The sequence below is a fragment of the Eptatretus burgeri genome, chromosome 16, assembly GCF_056783735.1.
Source record: "Eptatretus burgeri isolate ZD-2024b chromosome 16, Ebu_testis_v1, whole genome shotgun sequence".
Taxonomy (NCBI): domain Eukaryota; kingdom Metazoa; phylum Chordata; class Myxini; order Myxiniformes; family Myxinidae; genus Eptatretus; species Eptatretus burgeri.
In genome coordinates, this window is record NC_140976.1 from 67,061,593 (window position 1) to 67,080,489 (window position 18,897).

Below are 18,897 nucleotides of genomic sequence, written 5' to 3' on the forward strand. Positions count from 1 at the left end.
GAGACCCCGCTGGCGGGACGGAGCATCGGCCATTCCCCACACCGCAACCTTGAGCAACAACGTTTCCCCCCCCCCCCCTTCTATCCGGGCTGGGATAGCACCGGAAACTCCGTCCGTGGCGTCGAGCGGCCAATGCGTGCCGGCGCGAGGCACGCCGGAGAGGATTCGCCTACCCTGCCGGGGCACGGAGTCGCGGCCAGATGCGACCACGTCGATGGACATAGGATAGGGACTCGACGGCCCAAAGGGAAGTCACCATTTTCTTTTCGGGGTTTTTGTATGGATCTTGTGGCGCCGTGTCTTGTAAAGTAGAACTGTGTAAGTGTTTCCGTGTGTCGGTCTTATTCGGTTGTAGCTCTGCATTGTTGCTATTGTTTGGGTTGATATATGTGCATTTTGACTGATTGGCTGTGTATGGGTGCTTTCTGTGTGTCACATAATAAATGTGCATTGTGTGAACTGTTTTCCCGTTTCGCTTCGTCTTTTCTTGATTGACCCTCCATCCTGCTTCATGTAAAGGGTTCGTAGTGGGCTTAATACGCCTGATAATTAATCGGAACCGTCGAGGCCGACGATAACACTGCTCGGTTATCACTGTAGCACGGAACGGACCGCTTAAGCGGTTCATGTCCGGAGTGGCCTGCGGCGAGGTACGATCGCCCGGTCGACCATCTGCGCAGGTACTTAGGTAGATTGAATTTGGCGAGCAACCCTATCCTGCGCGGGTGGGCAATTGGCACGGTCGTGGTGGGGTTAAACCCCCACCCGTGACTAGCTCCCGGTGTTGTTCCGAGAGGGTCACGACAGAATTGTCCGTTCCGGTGGGCGAGGCGGCCGCCATTCGAGTCGAGCAGCCGATCGCATGCCGGCGGGCGCAAATTCGCAACACAGGGTTTCATTGCTCAGAAATGTTGGAGAATTTAATGACAGACCTTGGATAGCATTGTACAGCTCACCATTCTCAACGAACCTTGCCTCCATCTCTGTCATCATTGTGTCTATTGTTAAAAAAAAACACGTTTCATGCACGTCTTTGAGTCACATGACTCATCTTGGTCCACTTCTACATCTCCAGTAGAAAACACCAGTGAAATGGCCAAGTTTATTGTTCGCGATCCGACGACGTTTGGGGCTGAGCCTTGCTCATTGTTATTTACTTCGTCAGATATGAGTGAAGTTGCAGTCGCCCAGTTTTCTTCATGAGGTTCATCGTATCTCAGGGATTTCAAATCATCTTTGACAGTTTCTGTCAAAGGCATTGCTTGTTGTAAGTCGGTCTCCCTGGATTGGAGGCACTTATGCAATGGAGCAAGCATGCCTATAATCTGTTTTATGGCTACGGTCGTGTACCTAAAACTCTCACCACTTAGTACTGCTCATAGTCCAGCAGTTATCATGACGGTATCACCATCAAAATCTTGACTCTTTCTGATCTCATACAGGTCAGGTCAGGTATGGGAGCATGCGCCAGAGCCGCGCGTCACTGCATCCACAGGCAATCTTAATTCTTCTTGATCTCATACATCGTCTCCAAAATTGCTTCAATATTGTTCACAAGAGTACACAGCATCAAAATGTCCCATCCAATGAGTGTCGAGCACTCTTTTAACGCTTGTACCATCGTACAGGGCACCCACCTTGGGCTTGCGGAAAAATTGTATGATGCTGCAGTGATGGAATAATTGATTTGCCGGTTCTGTGCTGACCAAGTCAACCACAACTAGATGTAGACAGTGGTTAAAACAATGCACATATAGGGAACAAATCACCCCAATTCCTTTTGGAAGAGCAATTGAACACCACTCTTATTCCCACTCATGGAACTTGCTCAATCATAGCATTGCAAAATCATTTGAGATGTGTCAATGCTCAAATCACATATAGTATCTAGAATCACTTTTGTAATAGCCCCTGTGGCCAACTTTTCTGGATGAGGAATTTTGATCAACGGCTCGTATATATTGAAGGGCGATGGATAAGTTTTCCACGTTTCTTTTGTTCCGGCTAGCATCTGCCATTAGGGAGAACAATTGAACATCAGCTGACTTGACATCTTCAGCGACAGACTCGGTCATCATATCAGCCATGAAAGCAATTACATCATTTTATATCTGGTGAGGTACAAGTGCTGTTTCGAAGAATCTCATTCTGAATATTTTAAAGTTGATTATGTTTCAGCAAGGTACACTGAAAGTCTGTCAACCTGGCCAACTTTTTGATGGAGGTCCAGAACAAAATCTCCCCAGAATGGCAGCTCATGCAGCGTTAAAAACTGCATAACCTTTGTGATACTTGTGATGTAGTGTCGCCGTCTCTGCAACACATCTCTATCACCACGGCTGAGATGCTACCGCCCCCTTCCACCCTTCGTTTTTTTCTCAATCCACATCGCCACAGCCGAGATGTGACACATCGTGCCGACATGCTTGTCAAGTCCTTTAGACTTATCACCGATTACCATTTTCTATGCTCAATACTCTGAGTAAAGTTATTTTGCTTCGAAACATGGGGAGCAAAACACCGGCAATGGTAACAGAATGTTGCATATCTCCCAACAGAATACACCAGCCAATCATACCTTCCATACCCATCTGCTTTGAAGCGTCGTCCATTGCAATATTTAGGATAATTAGGTAATCAAGGGCACCTTACCTCATTTCCGGCGATATCAGGGGCAGGTGAAGCACATACCTGTTGTTCTGGCTCCTTGACGGCATGCTCAGACTCGGATTTGGGCCTAGTTCCATCATACTTCGATGTATTTAAGATATGTGGCTTCCGATGATAAAAAGCAGAGGCAAAATCCTCCAACAAAATAAAACACACCACCCTCGATACCTTTTACAGATTACACCATTTCTATCATGTTCAATTACTCTCTCAAGGCCCTGTCACACCTTGACGATTTAGCCAGCGTATGCCTGACGTATGAAAAATTTGGCTAAAACGCTGGCACATGTCGAATACGTTATGGGTAAGTTTGTATACGTTAAGAGCACGCTGGCATAAGTCGAAGTATGCTGGCATTTGTCGTAGTACGCCGAGCTGTTAAACAAATTTTCCATGCTTGAAATTTTTCGACGTATACCAGCGTATGACTCACACGTTTCGCATAACGCTGGCCATAAGTTGTAGGCACGTTACGCGATCGTTGACACACGTCGACACACGTTACTTGTAAGTTACTCATAAGTCGAAACATGTCGAGGTAATGTTTAGCGTACCCGCAACTTATTTATAACCTATGAGTAACGTGTATTAGGCACGTTACGCGATCGTTGACACACGTCCACACACGTTACTTGTAAGTTCCTCATAATTCGAAACACATCAAGGTATTGTTTAGCTACGTTAGTTATGTTAGGTAACAAAACACGTTAGGTAATGGTGTTCCAGACTCCCTGGTTTGTTTGTTTTTTTTTTCCTTCGGCATGACGTTGATGTTGACACTTCGATTTCTAGTGCGGTTATAATATAATTAATAGGCTGCCGCTCAACGATTTAAATCATAACTGCACTAGAAATCGAAGTGTCAACATCACCGACATACCGAAGAAAGAAAAAAAAATCCAGGGAGTCTGGAACACTGACGCTAACCATTACCTCGACGTGTTTCGACTTATGAGTAACATACAAGTAACGTGTGTCGACGTGTGTCAACGATCGCGTAACGTGCCTACAACTTATGCCAGCGTAAGCAGAATGTGTGTCATATGCCAGCGTACTACGACGTATGCCAGCATGCTCTTAACATACACAAAACTTACCCATAACATATTCGACGTGTGTCAGCTTGGTTCGGCAAATTTTTCATACGTCGGCATACGCTGGCTAAAACGTCAAGGTGTGACAGCGGCTTCACACTTCGATGTCTAGTGCGGTTATGATTTCAATCCTCGAGCCGCAGCCTATTAATAGCCTACGCCACGTGATCGTCGGCGATACGCTGCCGTGCTATGCATAAGTTAGACTATCGTTGGGCATAGGTTGTGAACGCCGACAACACGCTCAGCATTCGTTGGTATTAGTTATCTATATGTGATTGAAACGTTCTGTGTACGTTACTAATACGTTATGCATACGTCCAACACGTTATTATATGCCCAAAACTTAAAAAAAAAACATCAATAGTTCAGCGTACACCAGCGTTTTACATACATTTTGAGACCTTGCCATACGCTGGCTAAAAAGTCAAGGTGTGACAGCCCCTTTACTTCAAATAAGGGTCACACAGATAGCTCAGATAGCAGAGCACCTGTGTGGTTTACTAGAGAACCTTGGTTTGATTCCTGGTCTGGGCCCATATGTTTTTCCACATATATTTATGATGTTCTGTCCTGTTCATTTCTCACTGTCTCAGATTAATGAAGGTTGGGTTTTACACCTGACACCATGGTGTGGCCTCAGTCCACACAAAAGGCTCAAGGATTTTTCTCATGTTAACCTTTGTTTTTTATATCCTCGTGGAGGATTTCTAAATCTTACTCACGTTGTTGTTCATGTGGACTTTTTTGTTTCACAGCCTACAGTTTTCATCTAAACTTCCTGAAACTTGGCGCATATATGTAAAAATACCCTGCGCAGACAGTAACGATCTCCGATTTTGAAAATTCCTCCTAGAAAAAAAGTTATGACGTCAAATATCTCCGCTAATGGAAATCACCTAAAAAATTATCTCCGAAACTCGGCAAGCTTTTTGAATTCTGTTTGCGGGAATCGAACAGAGCATTATCAGAGATGAATTACCGCACATATGATACATCACTATGACGTCATATATTTTTTATGACGTCATTCCTATTTTTTGACATTTTTTGTTTCACAACCCAGAGTTTTCATCGGATATTCGTGAAAATTGCCATGTATATGCAGAAAGCCCACGCACAGGCAGTAACCATCTCAGATTTTGGAAATTCTTCCAAGAAAAAAGTTGACGTCATAATATCGCCGCTAATGGAAATCGCCTGTACCATTATCTCCTAAACTAGGCAAGCTGTTTGAATTTTGTTTGCGGGAATCAAGCCGGGCATTAGACCGATAATTTATCGCAAACCTGATACATCAGAATGACGTCATATTCGTTTTTATGACGTCATCATTAAGAGGACGAGGATCTTAGCTCATTTGAGCTTGTTTTTGTTTTTTTCACCTTTTTGGTCTCAAATTCTCGAGGCGTCAAATGATACCTAGGAGGCAAGCCCCCCCCCCCACCCCCGAAAGGTATGGGTCAGGGTCACAGTCAGACAACTTGGCAAGACAGAGGTACGTTTTTCTTGAATATGGTAATTTATTCAGGTTTAAAAGCAATGGGAGCTTTGTGCCATGTGCATGTGATGTTGTTACAGTCTGTGTAGGTCACATATACAGGCACAAGACGTAACATGTGGGGGGGGAACCGAACAAAGACAGGAATATGTCAGTGAATAGGAAAACCACAAAGCACGTAGCAATAGATAGTTATCCATGTTTCCGAAGAATAAGTGGGAAGGCCATGATTTCTATGTTCCAGGACATGTGCCAAAAAACAGAAATATAGAACAAAGAAATTTGTGGTCAGGCTGGTGAATATGCTTGTATTTGTAGTCTTCAAATCCAAAAGGTAAAGAACTTGATTTACATTTGAAACTGCCCAAAAATGGCCACAAGATAGTTCACATCAAGATTGTCATGATGTGAAACAGTATTGAGTAAAGTAATATAATCCATCATTGCAGTGATCCTCAGATAATCAAGATTATGACATCAACATCATCAAGATTATGGCTTGCGATTCAGTACTGGCACATGGATGAGAAGGTAGATCGACGACAAGTCGGCAAGTACAATCAGCATGATAGCAATCATAAAATGGTGGATTTAGTAAGTAAAGTAAGAAGGAAAGGACAAGGTTATGACATTATATGAGTGCAATAATGACAGGAATAAACTAGAATGGCACTCGGAAGAGCACATACTTCCACCAGGCTGAACAGTTTACGTTTTGTATCCCACTGTTAGGCCAGATCTGGATTCGGATCTGAACTAAAATTTAAATCGGCTTGTTCTTGGCACCTACCCAACTCATCCACCAAGTTTCGTCCGAATCCATCGATAACTTTTTGAGATATCGTGCTATATATCGTTTTTGGCCCCATCACTTAATGGTGAAGAATCACTTTAAAAATTCTAGGATCCAGATCCACATCCAGATCCAGATCTTCACCAAAATGAATCAATTCTTCCTTGTCACACAACCAACCTGTCCACTAAATTTCATCTGAATCTGTCCACAACCATTTTAGATATCCCGTTCACAGACAGACAAACAGAACCTCCATCCACCTTTGGTGGCAGAAATAACTACTGGAGGGTCAATCGGTAGCAACACATCAACGACTGTGTTTTCATTCTGATCAAATCTGATGTGAAAATGGCGGTAGACACAAAAGCGGTCTCCTTAGATACTGCTTGTGCATTTGCTCAAAGACTGCCGGCTGTTGGGATGTGCAAGTTGGTAAAAGGGTCGGGTGGAGTTTCAGAAATCCAATTTTTGTTTTGCAGTTTCCATGGATCACCGTTGAGTCTGTGCATAAAAAAAAATATTGAAAAGAATACGTAGATCAAGGACATTAGGAGACCGCAATGTGCTTTTTCATGAAGTAAAAGTACATTAGGAAACAATGGAAAAAAAAACAAAACAAACATCAACAGTTGATGAGATTTGAGCTTCGAATCCCAGCAAAGTGAGCAGAGTGCTCAAATGAGGATGCCAAGCAGCCGAAACCAAAATTATACCAAATTACCAACAATGTGTTCACTCAGTATGTACAACTAACAATATCGCGCATTGGAAAAAATATACCAGAACTGTGAAAAATGCTGGTAAAGGTCCGTAGTTATTTCAGTGATGCAAATAAAATGAGGTAGGATAGAAATTTGTCAGAGTTAAAAAAGATTCTTAGTAGTTATTTCGAGCAGCATCCGATTAGAGAGCAGCGATGAACACATGTTTAAAAATGGCATGCAGAGAGTCAGTCTGGACAGGTGTGTGGAAGTGGTTAAACTTCCTTAAAGGTGACATTTTCTCATAACGTTGAGAAAACTAACACAGCCGTGTTAATGTGTCATTCATCCATAGATGTGAGGTTTTTGGAGCGAGAATGCCATTTTCCCTTCAAACCCACTTTCACAAAGCATATTTGTTAGGTACGAGAAAAGTGTGTGAACCGAGTACATTGTACCAATATAGAAACCAAGAAATGTAGGCTGATATATGGGTACATGAGTTGGGGTGGGGGTCGAAGATGAATAAAGAAAAATTTTTAAATGAGAAAAAAGAAGAAGAGAAGAGAGAGAGAGGAAAAGTGAAAGAACCTGGTGATGGAGAGTGTGGGAGACGTAAATACAAAGGGAAGGTATAGGAAAAGATAAAATAACAAACTTGGATATTTTTATGGATGAAAAAATAAATGGCCCCCTCATAATGGATACCAACCTCCACTCATTTGTTCCTCTTTTCCCCCTCACCTGTGGAATCAACATCCACATTCTCTTCAATCTCATTCTTCCCTCCAGGTCTTCAAAACAGCTGTTCACCACCATCTCAGATCACCCCGCATTCGGAACCATGATCTTTTATACCCGTTAACCCACCGCCACCCCGACTGCAAATTTCCAGTTTTTTCTTCCTGAGACTTTACTTCTGTATATATCTTGTCCACCCCATGAGTCCTCTGCATCCCCTTATCCCTACCCACGTCACATATTTGTCCAAATCTCCCTCTATTTTGGCCTTTAACCCTGCTGTTTGTGTCCCCCCCCCCTCTCTTTCTCCTTTTCCCTGTGTGTTACATCCTGATCCATTCAGTGTCATAGTTCTTCCACAGGGTTTGACTCACCTTTTCACCTTTCATAGGAGAATGCATTTGGGATTATCTCTTGTTTATTTAGAGGCACAGCCAACCAATAATTTGTGCTAAGCTCTACTACACTGATTTGAAACAAACAGGAAAGAACTGTCTCAGTCTCAGGCAACAAAACCTTTGTGATCCACAAAGTTCCTCAAGCCGAAACTCCAGCTCAGACAAATGGCAGCCATCTTATACCCAATTTGCAGCTCATGTCTGGCCATGTGCCCAAACGTGCAATTTTTATGGTCTCGGGACAGAGCCACACCATCAATCATCAGTGTTCTGCTCTTTCTTAAATTGCAGATATATGTGAGCGGTTATGCAAACATTTATCTGCTTATGCACTTCCGAGAGAGCACAGTGTTGCTGTCACCACATTTATGGGTCCCCTGGGTGGTGTGAGTAGGTGGAGTGAGCTGGTAAGCTGGAAGGAGAGGGTTATGGGTGAGTGTGCCTGCATTGTATGGTGAAGCAGTATTCTAGTGTGGTGTGGGAAAGTTTTGTGGTGGTGTATGCATGTAATGTCAGTGTTGTATGCATTGTCTGTCCCATCTGCTTCAAGCCATCCCATTTTCGCTCTGACCAAGTTATGATTGGACATTTGCTGCATATCTGGATGCGTTGGTTAGAGTTGGACAGAATGGTTTTAGTACAAGTGGTTTTAATAAAGTTGATGATTTCAGTTTTCCGGTAATCGTGTACACCTTTCCAGATAACAATGTGCCAATTAAAATGGGTTACAATGTCTTTTCATCTCAGCTGCTTAGATTTTGTAAGAATTTGTTCAGTAAAGGATGATTTTGTGGAACGTGCTGAGAAGGTTTTTTTCTATCATGATAAACAAAGGATATTTGGCTGATTGTTTGATCAGGTCTTGTGAGAATGTCTTTCGACTCCATCGTCGCCTTTTATTTAAGTTTGGTTAGTTTTCATGAAAACAAGTTCCTGTTGCATTGCATTTGTTATAATAATAATAACGAATTAATTACTTTAATGATGGAAATTCTTCAATTAATATTATTGGTTAAATATATATGTGTATATATGCATTAAATAAAGGAGGTATTTAGATTAAACAAATAAAATTAAGGAAATAAATATGATTTATGAAATACGTTATAAATAAGCATGAAAATAATTTATTGGTGGTTGCGAGGATACGTAGTGCAGCATGTTTAAATTTGTTATTGATGATGATAAACTGGGCCCAGCTGATGATCCGAGCAGTTGGGAAATCAATAAATTGTTTGTAAGTTAAGGTTATAACTTCAAATAAAATAGCTTTTGTTTGTACTGGTATATGTTTGTGTGTATGTGTGTGTGTGTTGTTATGTCTGGCTTCCTTCTTGGGGCTATGGAGCAGTAATTGATCTATATTTTGATGACCAACACACTCTACCTATTCACCACTTGACCAGCACCAGCAGCATTTGATGACCAGCACAACCTGCAAAGCAGGGGACTATGCAGTCTAAGGTATGAGGAGCAGTTGGACGAGACAAAATTTATTCATGAGAAAGGAGGCGATTACGAATAGATGTGATTGAGGTATTTAAGATACATGAAAGTCTGAAGAGGTCAATCATGCTGGGTATGGTTGAGGGAAGAAGAGGAAGAGGCAGGCCTTATATGTGCTGGATGGATGGGTTAACGGCTGCAACCAAGCTGTCTATGCCAGAGCTTCAGGGAGCACTGCAGGATAGGGATGTTTGGAGAAATCTGATCATTAATGTCACCAAAAGTGGGATACATGTAGAAAGTCTAGAAAAGTTTTAGAGCAGAAGGAAAAGTGGCCTGACCAGCGGCCACAACCTTGGACTAAAACAGAGGAGACTTCGGATTGTAATAAGACCAGGGATTTTCACTCGGAGTGATTGTAAATGCATGGAATGGCATTCCTGGAGGGTTAGCGGCAGCAGAAAAAGTAGACAGGTTCAAACTGTAATTAGATAGAGTGGCCTGCAAAAGTATTCACCCCCGACCAATAATGGCTCATTTAGATGAATTACGAATTATGCGGAAATAATTTTTATTAATAATTGAAGAGATCAAACTAAACACTGTTGTAGTTGGAGGAGGTTGCATGTCAGGAATACCTGTAAAAAAAAAACATGTACAAATCAACATTCACTGGTTGTAATAGTATTCAGCCCCTAAGATTACTTGGTGGAAGCACTTTTTACAGCAATGACTGCTATGAGTGTTCTTGGGTTGGTCTCCACCAGCTTTACAGAGTGAGATGGTGAAATCTTTACCCATTCTTCTTGTGAGAATTTCTCTAGTCCTGCCAAGTTTGATGGAGATCGTCGATGGACTGCGATCTTCAAGTCTCACCATAAATGTTAAATTGGGTTCAAGTCAGGACTTTGACTGGGCCACTCAAGAACATTTATTTTATTCTTATTCAGACACTCCAGTGCAGCCTTAGCGTTATGTTTTGGATCATTGTCCTGATGAAATATGAATCTCCTTCACAGTTTCAGATTCATGGCTGACTCAAGCAGGTTTTCATCAAGGATTCTCCTGTACTTTGCTCCATCCATTGTCCCTTCTATCCTGACAAACTTGCCAGGTCCTGCTGATGAAAAGTAGTCTCATAACATGATGCTACCACCACCATGCTTGACAGTAGGGTTGGTGTTCACTGTGTGATGTGCAGTGTTAGGTTTGCTCCAGACGTAATGCGTTGAATTTAGACCAAAAAGTTCAATTTTTGTCTCGTCTGACCACAAAACCATTCTCCACATGCCTGCAGTATCATTAAGATGCTTTATCACAAACTCCATACTAGCTTTTAGATGTGTCTTTTTCAGTCATGGTTTTTTTCTTGCCACCTGCCCATAGAGGCCAGCTTTGTGAATGGAACGGGATATTGTTGATTGATGAACACTGACCGCCATCTCAGACATAGAGTCTGTAGATCTTTCAAAGTCATTGTTGGATTTACAGTGACAACCTGAACCAGTTTCCTGCTTGCTCAACTGCAGAGTACGGATGGGCACCCTGATCAGGGTAGAGTCTGGGTGGTATGATACGTCTTCCACTTCTTGTTGGATTTCACCGAACTCAAAGAGTTAATGAGTGATTTTAAAATCTTCTTATAACCCGCTCCTGAACATGATTCTCCACCACTTCATGTCTGACTTCTTTGGAAAGCTCCTTGGTCTTCATGTTTTCCTTGTTGGTTGAACACATGAGTTGCACCTTAAAAGTCCTTAGATAAGTGTGGAAGTTTAATTTGTAATTTAAACCAATGATTACATACAGGTGAAACCTATTACATATATTTTGTAACCTTTCAAACAAATAATTTACTCCTGAAGTGATTTTCGGGTAAATTAGGTGAAGGGTTTGAATACTTACACAACTGAGAATCATCTGATGTTTCTCTATTAATCAAACGTATTCACATTTTATCTGCATTTTTATTGCTTTATCACTTTGGAGTAGTTTGAGCAGACTCTATATTTAAAGTTTGATTTAAAACAATCATGACATAAGCTAAGGAGGTGTCAAATTGTGAAAAATTGGGGGGGGGGGGCTGAATATTTTACAGGCCATGGTAGATAATTAGAAGTATTTAAGATATAATGGTAGATGGACATTTGGGGTGGTAGCTTAGGTATGAATGGGTGATTGTATGCATATGTAGTGATTGTGATGTTAGTGTGAGGGTCTCATCAAAATGTGAATGTGTTGTTGATGTTTATTAATTTGGCACCCTATAACTGACTTCATCCCTTCTCTCCACCCCCCCCCCCCCCACCGACTCACCACTACCTGTTTCTAACCACTGACTTACTCACTCACTCACTGATATAATTGTTTAGAACCTTCTAGGTGGCAGAGAAAGGTGAAATTTTGCACACTGGTGCAACTCGAAGCCAATATCCGAGGGAAAATAAAAATCACAAAACCGTCGGAAAATGTCCGTAAATGAAAATATCCGCAAATAAGAGTTGGCCGGTGTAGCCTCAGTCTGCTCAATGCGGGTCATGTTACCCAAAACAATGGAGCTGAAACTGGAACTGGTTGCTTGGCAACAGTAACCAACACCTCTTCTGCCTCTTACTTTATAACTTGTGCTGCATTTACATTAAAATTACTATAGCTGTAAACTTTTAAATAAAGAGCTCATTCACATCACAAATTGTTGATTTCATGATGATGATGATGATGATGATGATCATCATCATCATCATCATCATTTTATGGCCATTTGTAAGCCGTGGTTCACTTAATGGCTGCTTTCTAGGCTGCACGATCCCTTGCTAGCCCTCTTGTCAGGCCTTTCACTCGAAGATCATCTCTCAGCAACACATCCCATGTTTTCCTCGAACAGCCTCGAGCTCTCCTTCCATTCACATTCATATTTGTAGATCTCTTTCCACATCTGCCCACCCCCATCCTTTCCACATGTCCAAACCATCTCATCCTACCCCTATGCATAAACTCACTCATGCTTTCTATACCCAACCTGCCTCTTCATGCCACATTTGGTTTCCTATCCTTCAGTGTCACATCACGCATCCACCTCACCATTCTCATTTCGTTCACACCTCCATTCATCCTCCTTTCTGATCACCCATGTTTCGCTGCCATACATCATCACGCTTCCAACACAAGCTTCGTAAAGTTTTCCCTTCAATCGGAGAGAGTTCCCTCTTGATGTCAATAGGGGTAACAACTTCCTAAACTTCCTCCAGCCACTTCTAGTTCTTGTAATCTGCCTCCACACACCACCACCTGCACCAATCGTATCACCAAGGTAACATTATTTATCGACACATTCCAGGGATATATCGCCATAAACTAACCTTTCCTCTCTAACTGGAGTCACTTGTTTACCTGTGGAAACAGCACATATTAAGTCAGGAACCACCTGCAGTCTACCCCTGATGCCTCTACACCTCATGTGCAACCAGCAGTTGTAGGATTTACACAATATTTAATTGCATCCAACACCTTCTTTTTTTACAGACAGCACAGGGCTATCTCCACTTTTTCTTTCCACACTTCCTTCTCCTGCACCACTAATCAGTACTTTGTTTTCCCTGTATTCACTTTCACTCCTCTGGCTTCCAGACTGTATATTTACCCATTACCAGTGTGACCACTCCTTGGCTTTTTTCACAAGATCTTGGCTATTCGTTGCTCACCTTGGCGTCTTGTTTTTTTTTTTATAGGTTCTCTTGGCGTATAGGTTTTCTATTATCATCGCTTTTCCAAAACCTTGTGAATTCTTGGCTTTTTTCATTGGTTCACCTTGGCATTTATGAAAATGAGGAGTGGTCACACTGCCCATTACCTTTTCCACACTGTCAGCTATCAGAACTAGGTCATCAGCATCCAGGAGATCCCAAGGTGAGCTTCCTCTAAATTCCTTTGATATAGCCTCAAGAACCATGATGAACAGGATTGGACTCAAGACTGACCCCTGATGAACACCCACTTTCACTTCAAAATCCTCACTCTGCACTTAATTTACCCTCACAGAGGTTTTGGGCCATTTTATATTGCCATGACTCCCCCAACTCACCAATCCTCCACACGTAACTTTCTCACGGACCATTGCACCACTTCCCGAGGCACCCGATCGAACGTCTTCTCCAAATCCACAAATATAAAGTGCAGTTGTTTCTTCTTCCCCAGGTAGTTTTTACTGTAATCGCCAACCTATTAAAAATAGCCTTGATCGTGCCCCTTCCTGGCATGAAACCAAATTTCATTTCATGAAAATTAACACTCTCTCTTATCAATTTATCCATGACTCTCTCGACCACCTTCATTCCATGGTCCAACAACTTCAGACCCCAAAAGTTGCTCTGAACAAAAGCATCCCCCTTCCCTTTATAAATATTCACCATTACACTCTTCAACTAGTCATCTGGGATAGATGTCTCCCTTGTAATTGCATTTATCTATTTAGTGATTAAATTCACTCCAATATCACCAGCCTTCAGCATCTCTGCAACCATACCAGTGTTGCTCGCCGCTTTACCATTCTTCATTTCATCGATGGCTTTCTTCACCCATTCATTCTTCATCTCAGGTGATGGACCCTGCACCGGATCGAACGCCTCCAGAATATCTCTGTTCCAAGGGAACTCCTCATTTATCAGGTGCTCATAGTCACTCCTCCAAGCATTTATCTCCCAATGGTCAACCAGTATATTTCCCATATCATTCTTCGCACATTCTTCTCCTATGAGATTCTTATTTTGACCGATCATTTGTTCTGCTATCCGAAATATCTCCCCCTCTACTATCTGCATTATTTATCACATCTGAAAGTGAATCCCGTACTCATTTTTTGGCCTTGTAAACTTCCCTTTTTGCCCTACGTTTAGCCACTGAGTATTCCTCCTTATCCCCTCCCTTTTTCCAAATCCTAAACAATTTTCTTTTTTCTTGAATCGCCATATCCACCTCATTATTAAATCACCATGTAGCCTCTAGTCGTGCTGAGCCCTTCGATCAGCCACATGTCTTTTCAGTAGCTCGCAGCAGCCCATCTTTTAAAGAGTCCTAATAACTCTCTACACCCTCTCCTATTATAGGGTTTCCAAGATTCATTCCCAGAATTTCTCAATAGAAATGTTCCTTTACATTCTTCTCTTAGTTTCCATATTCTTATCCTTGGGACATAAGGTTTCCTCTTTTCCCTGCTCCAACTGAACTTTACATCACACACGAGCAGCCTTTGTTGTATGGCACGTTCTTCTCCATCCGAAACCAACTTCCTGTCGAATCTTCAAATTAGATAGTAGTCTTTCTGGCTCTTTATACCTCCCGACTCAGAGGTGATCAGTCTGCTAGGGCTCTTCTGAAACATTGTGTTGCAGATGATCATATCTAAAGCATCCCCAAACTCAAGTACTCTTTCACCTTCAGTGTTTCTTACTCCGAAACCTGTTTCTAACTTCTAACTCCGAAGCCAGTCACCAATGGTTATACACCTCAAACATTTCAACTTAGTGAGCATTCTACTGATCATTTTTTGTGAAAGTTTTCATTGGATCAGACTGCAGTACAATGTAAACTTCTTCGTCCTCCAGAAGTTAGTTTACTTTCTGTGAATATGCTGTCTTGTCCATAACTACAGTAGCTTCGCCATTATCAGCTGGAAAAATGTCAATACTTGAATCAGCTTTAAGGGTACAGATGACATTGGCTACATACAGTGCCTTCAGAAAGTATTCACACCCCTTCACTTTTTCACATTTTGTTGTGTTCGTCTGAATTTTAAATGGATAAAATTTAAATTTTTCGTCACTGATCTACACAAAATACCCCATAATGTCAAAGTGAAAACATGTTTTTAGAAATTTTTACAATTTTTTTGAAAATGAAATGCAGAAATATCTAATTACCTCTGGCACCGAAGGTGAAGGAGGTCATGTTTTCACCCCTGTTTGTCTGTTTGTCTGTTTGTGTACATGATATCTCAAAAAGTTGTGGACGGATCCTGATGAAATTTTGAGGACAGGTTCGGTGTGTGACAATGATGAACTGATTCGATTTTGGTGAACATCCAGATCCGGATGCAACTACGAGAATATTTCAAGTGATTCTTCACAATTGAGAGATGCGGCCAAAAACGATATGCAGCACGATATCTCAAAAAGTTGTGGATGGATTCGGATGAAACTTGGTGGACACATTGGGTCTGTGACCAGGAAGAGGTTACTCAATTTGGTGAAGTTCTGGATCCAGATCCGGATACAAGAATTATTGAATTTTTTAAGTGATTCTTCACCAGTGAGAAATAGGGTCAAAAACGATATAGTAATGTATAGCATGATATTTCAAAAATATATTGGACTCGATAGGTTCTCATGGATCAGGCATTGCGAGGTGGAGGTATGTGCTCTACTGAGTGCCCTTCTAGTTTACAGAATTTTTCAAGCCCCTGGGTTAATACTTTGCAAAAGTGCCTTTGGTAGTGATTACAGCTTCGAGCCTTTTTGTATATGTCTGGATCAGCTTTGTACATCTTGATTTCGGGATTTTCTCACATTCTTCCTTGCAGATTTGCTCAAGATCTGTCAAGTTGGATGGGGAGCGTCAGGCCGAAGTCACATTTGCCACGGCGGCCGTGGGGTCACCAAAATATACGGCCACTAGCAATTATACGGCGGCTGCAGTATTTCCACGGTCACACAATGTAGCAGTCACATATGTTTTTATTTTCTGGGAGCCGCACGGCGTATTTATAAATTGTGGAGACCGAAAACGTGGGGGTTACGTACGGTCTTTGATTTGATGTTGCACGGTGACCTTAGGGCGTTCCTGCGGTGGCCATATAATTTTCAAGGCAGACGCAAGGTGCTCGCAAGGCGACCGCAGGGGGACCGCAGGGGGGCCCTAAGGCGAACATGTTCTTTTAACATTCTACGTTCATCTACGAACATGAACATGAACATTCTACGTTCTTTTTTTTTTACCAGTTCTTTTGTTTCGGCTTGTCGAATTGCAAAGGCGAACGTAGAAATGAAAAAAGTTATAACTCCACGCTATAATTCCACGGCGACCTTACAGCCTGTAAAATATAGCCAAATGGCGTAAGGCCATCCTGAGGCCACCGCAGAAACTCTGCGGCCGCCGAACGTTTGTCAATTCAGAGGGCGTATGGCCGCCGTATCCTCGCCGTTGAGCAAATGTGACTTAGGCCTCATTGAACAGCAATCTTCAAGTCTTTCCACAGATTCTCAATGGGATTCAACTGTAGGATTTGGCTGGGCCACTCAAGAATCTTCACATTCTTTTTTCTGAAGGAATTCCAGTGTTGCTTTGGCTGTATTCTTGGGGTCATTGTCCTGTTGGCATGTAAATCTTCACTGCAGTCTATGGTCTTTTGCACTCTAAAGTTGTTTCTCATAAAGGATTTACCTGTATTTTGGCTCCATTCATTGTTCCCTCCATCCTTACAAGTCTCCAAGTCGCTGCCACTGAAAATCATCCCCATAGCATGATGCTGCTACCATCATGCTTCACAGTCGTGATGGTGTTCGATGGGTGATGAGCTGTGCTTGGTTTCCGCCAGATGTAGTGCTTTACATTCAGGCCAAAGAGTTCCATGATCGTCTCATCGGACCACAGAACCTTTTGCATCATGCTCTCCGAGTCTTTCACGTGCCTTTTGGCAAACTCCAGATGCGTTGTCATGTGCCTTTTTTCAGGAGTGGCTTCCATCTGGCCATTCTTCCATAATGACGAGATATGTGAAGTGCTGCAGAGAGTGTTGTCCTTCCGGCAGGTTCTTGCATTTCAACCAAAGAACTCTGTCGTTCCGTCAGAGTGGTCATTTAGTTCTTGGTCACCTCCTTGACCAAGGTACTTCTTGCCCAGTTGCTCAGTTTGGTCAGACGACCAGCTCGAGGAAGAGTGTCGGTTTTCCATATTGTTTCCATTTCCTAATGATGTGGCTCACATTGCTCTTGAGACCTTTAAACACTTTCAAAAATATTTTATACCCTTCCCCAGGTTTATGCCTCCTCACAATTCAATCATGGAGTTATACAGACAGTTTCTTGGACTTCATGGTTGAGTTTCTACTCTGACATGCACTGTCAACTATGTGACCTCATATAGAAAGGTGCGTTTCTTTCTAAATCATGTCCAATCAATTGGATTGGCCACAGGTGGACTCCAATCAAGTTGTCAAGACATGTCAAGGATGATCAAAGGAAATTGGATGCACCTCAGCTCAATGTGGAGTGTCACAGCAAAGGGATTCAATACTTGTTGATGCAAGACATTTCAGCTTTCCATTTTTAATTAATTTGTAAAAATTTCTTTTAAAAAAAGAATTCTGCTTTGTCATTATGGGGTATTTTGTGTCGATCAGTGACAAAAAAAACAATCTCAATTTAATCCATTTTAAATGCAGGCTCGAACACAACAAAATGTGAAAATGTCAACAAGTGTGAATACTTTCTTAAGGCACTTTATATACCATACCCTCAGCCATAAAAAAACAAAAACACTGAACACATGAATATTGTTGATGTGATTTATTTATGGGACATTATGGGGCACAGATGAGGTGGAATCCTCTGACAGGTAAATACAGAACAATTACATGTCCATTTCATTGTGACCTAATCAAGCCATGCTGCCTTCTGGAAAACGTTTTCACATCAGGATTCAACGTGGTAGTAACAATTTCAATACCGGGTATGTCTACCTCCGGCAGCAATCACAGCAATTATCTTCAGACGTCCACTTTTGGCATATCTCTTGTTGATTCAGTGGCTTGATAGCATCCTCTGAAGTCATGCACAGTTCCTCCCCTCATGTTAAAGAGCCTCACAACATGGTGAATGGAAGACCCTGTTGAAAGGTGTCCAATGATTTGATTCCTCTCATTTTCTGACAGATGTGGCATTGTAAAGGATTGTTACCCCACGCACGCTGAGCGAAAAGTGAGGATAAGCAATTGGTTCATGTCCGTCTGTCGTCTTATCAGTTTATGATCGAGGAATAACATTTAAATTTAATATTATATTTTGAACACGAATCGGAATATGAATAAGACAAGTCTGCCATTTTACCATGCACTGGCTCTGAATTCGTCCTGATCACACATGCTCAAAGAGTAGTGAGACAAAATCACACATGCTCTGTCTGCCTGTCTGTCAGTCAAGCAAAACTGAAAATCATTCCAAACAGAAAAAGGGTGTCATAATGGACACATACAACAGGCATGGAGAACGAATGTAACATGTTCGATAGGGTGGTGGAATTGGAGAAAACGGTCGTAAAACCAGGAATTAAATTATTTATATGCCATTAAACCTCTTTAAATCATTATTCAAATTGAATTATATACTTGAACACATATATATATATATATATATATATATATATATATATATATATATATATATATATATATATATATATATATATATATAACACAAATCACCTTCATAATACTTCCAAGAACCATGCTATACATGGATATACAGCATGATAGGGCATGGCATGTGAGAGAGCCAGTAAT

The 18,897-nt window shown here is 41.7% G+C and overlaps 2 protein-coding genes across 7 annotated transcripts in view; one reads left to right on the forward strand and one right to left on the reverse strand.

Moving 5' to 3' along the window:
* The window catches only part of RSPH14 (radial spoke head 14 homolog), a 276,628-nt gene that overhangs the window by 137,768 nt on the left and 119,963 nt on the right, over positions 1-18,897 (forward strand). The window lies entirely within an intron of this gene.
* The window catches only part of GNAZ (G protein subunit alpha z), a 116,808-nt gene that overhangs the window by 59,117 nt on the left and 38,794 nt on the right, over positions 1-18,897 (reverse strand). The window contains exon 3 of one of the 3 annotated variants that reach the window (XR_015052585.1): positions 5,274-6,562. The exons of the other annotated variants lie outside the window; for them this stretch is intronic. The gene's annotated coding sequence lies outside the window, so the exon portion shown is untranslated. Of the gene's footprint in view, positions 1-5,273; positions 6,563-18,897 lie in introns of those variants that run through there. 3 annotated transcript variants of the gene reach the window in all.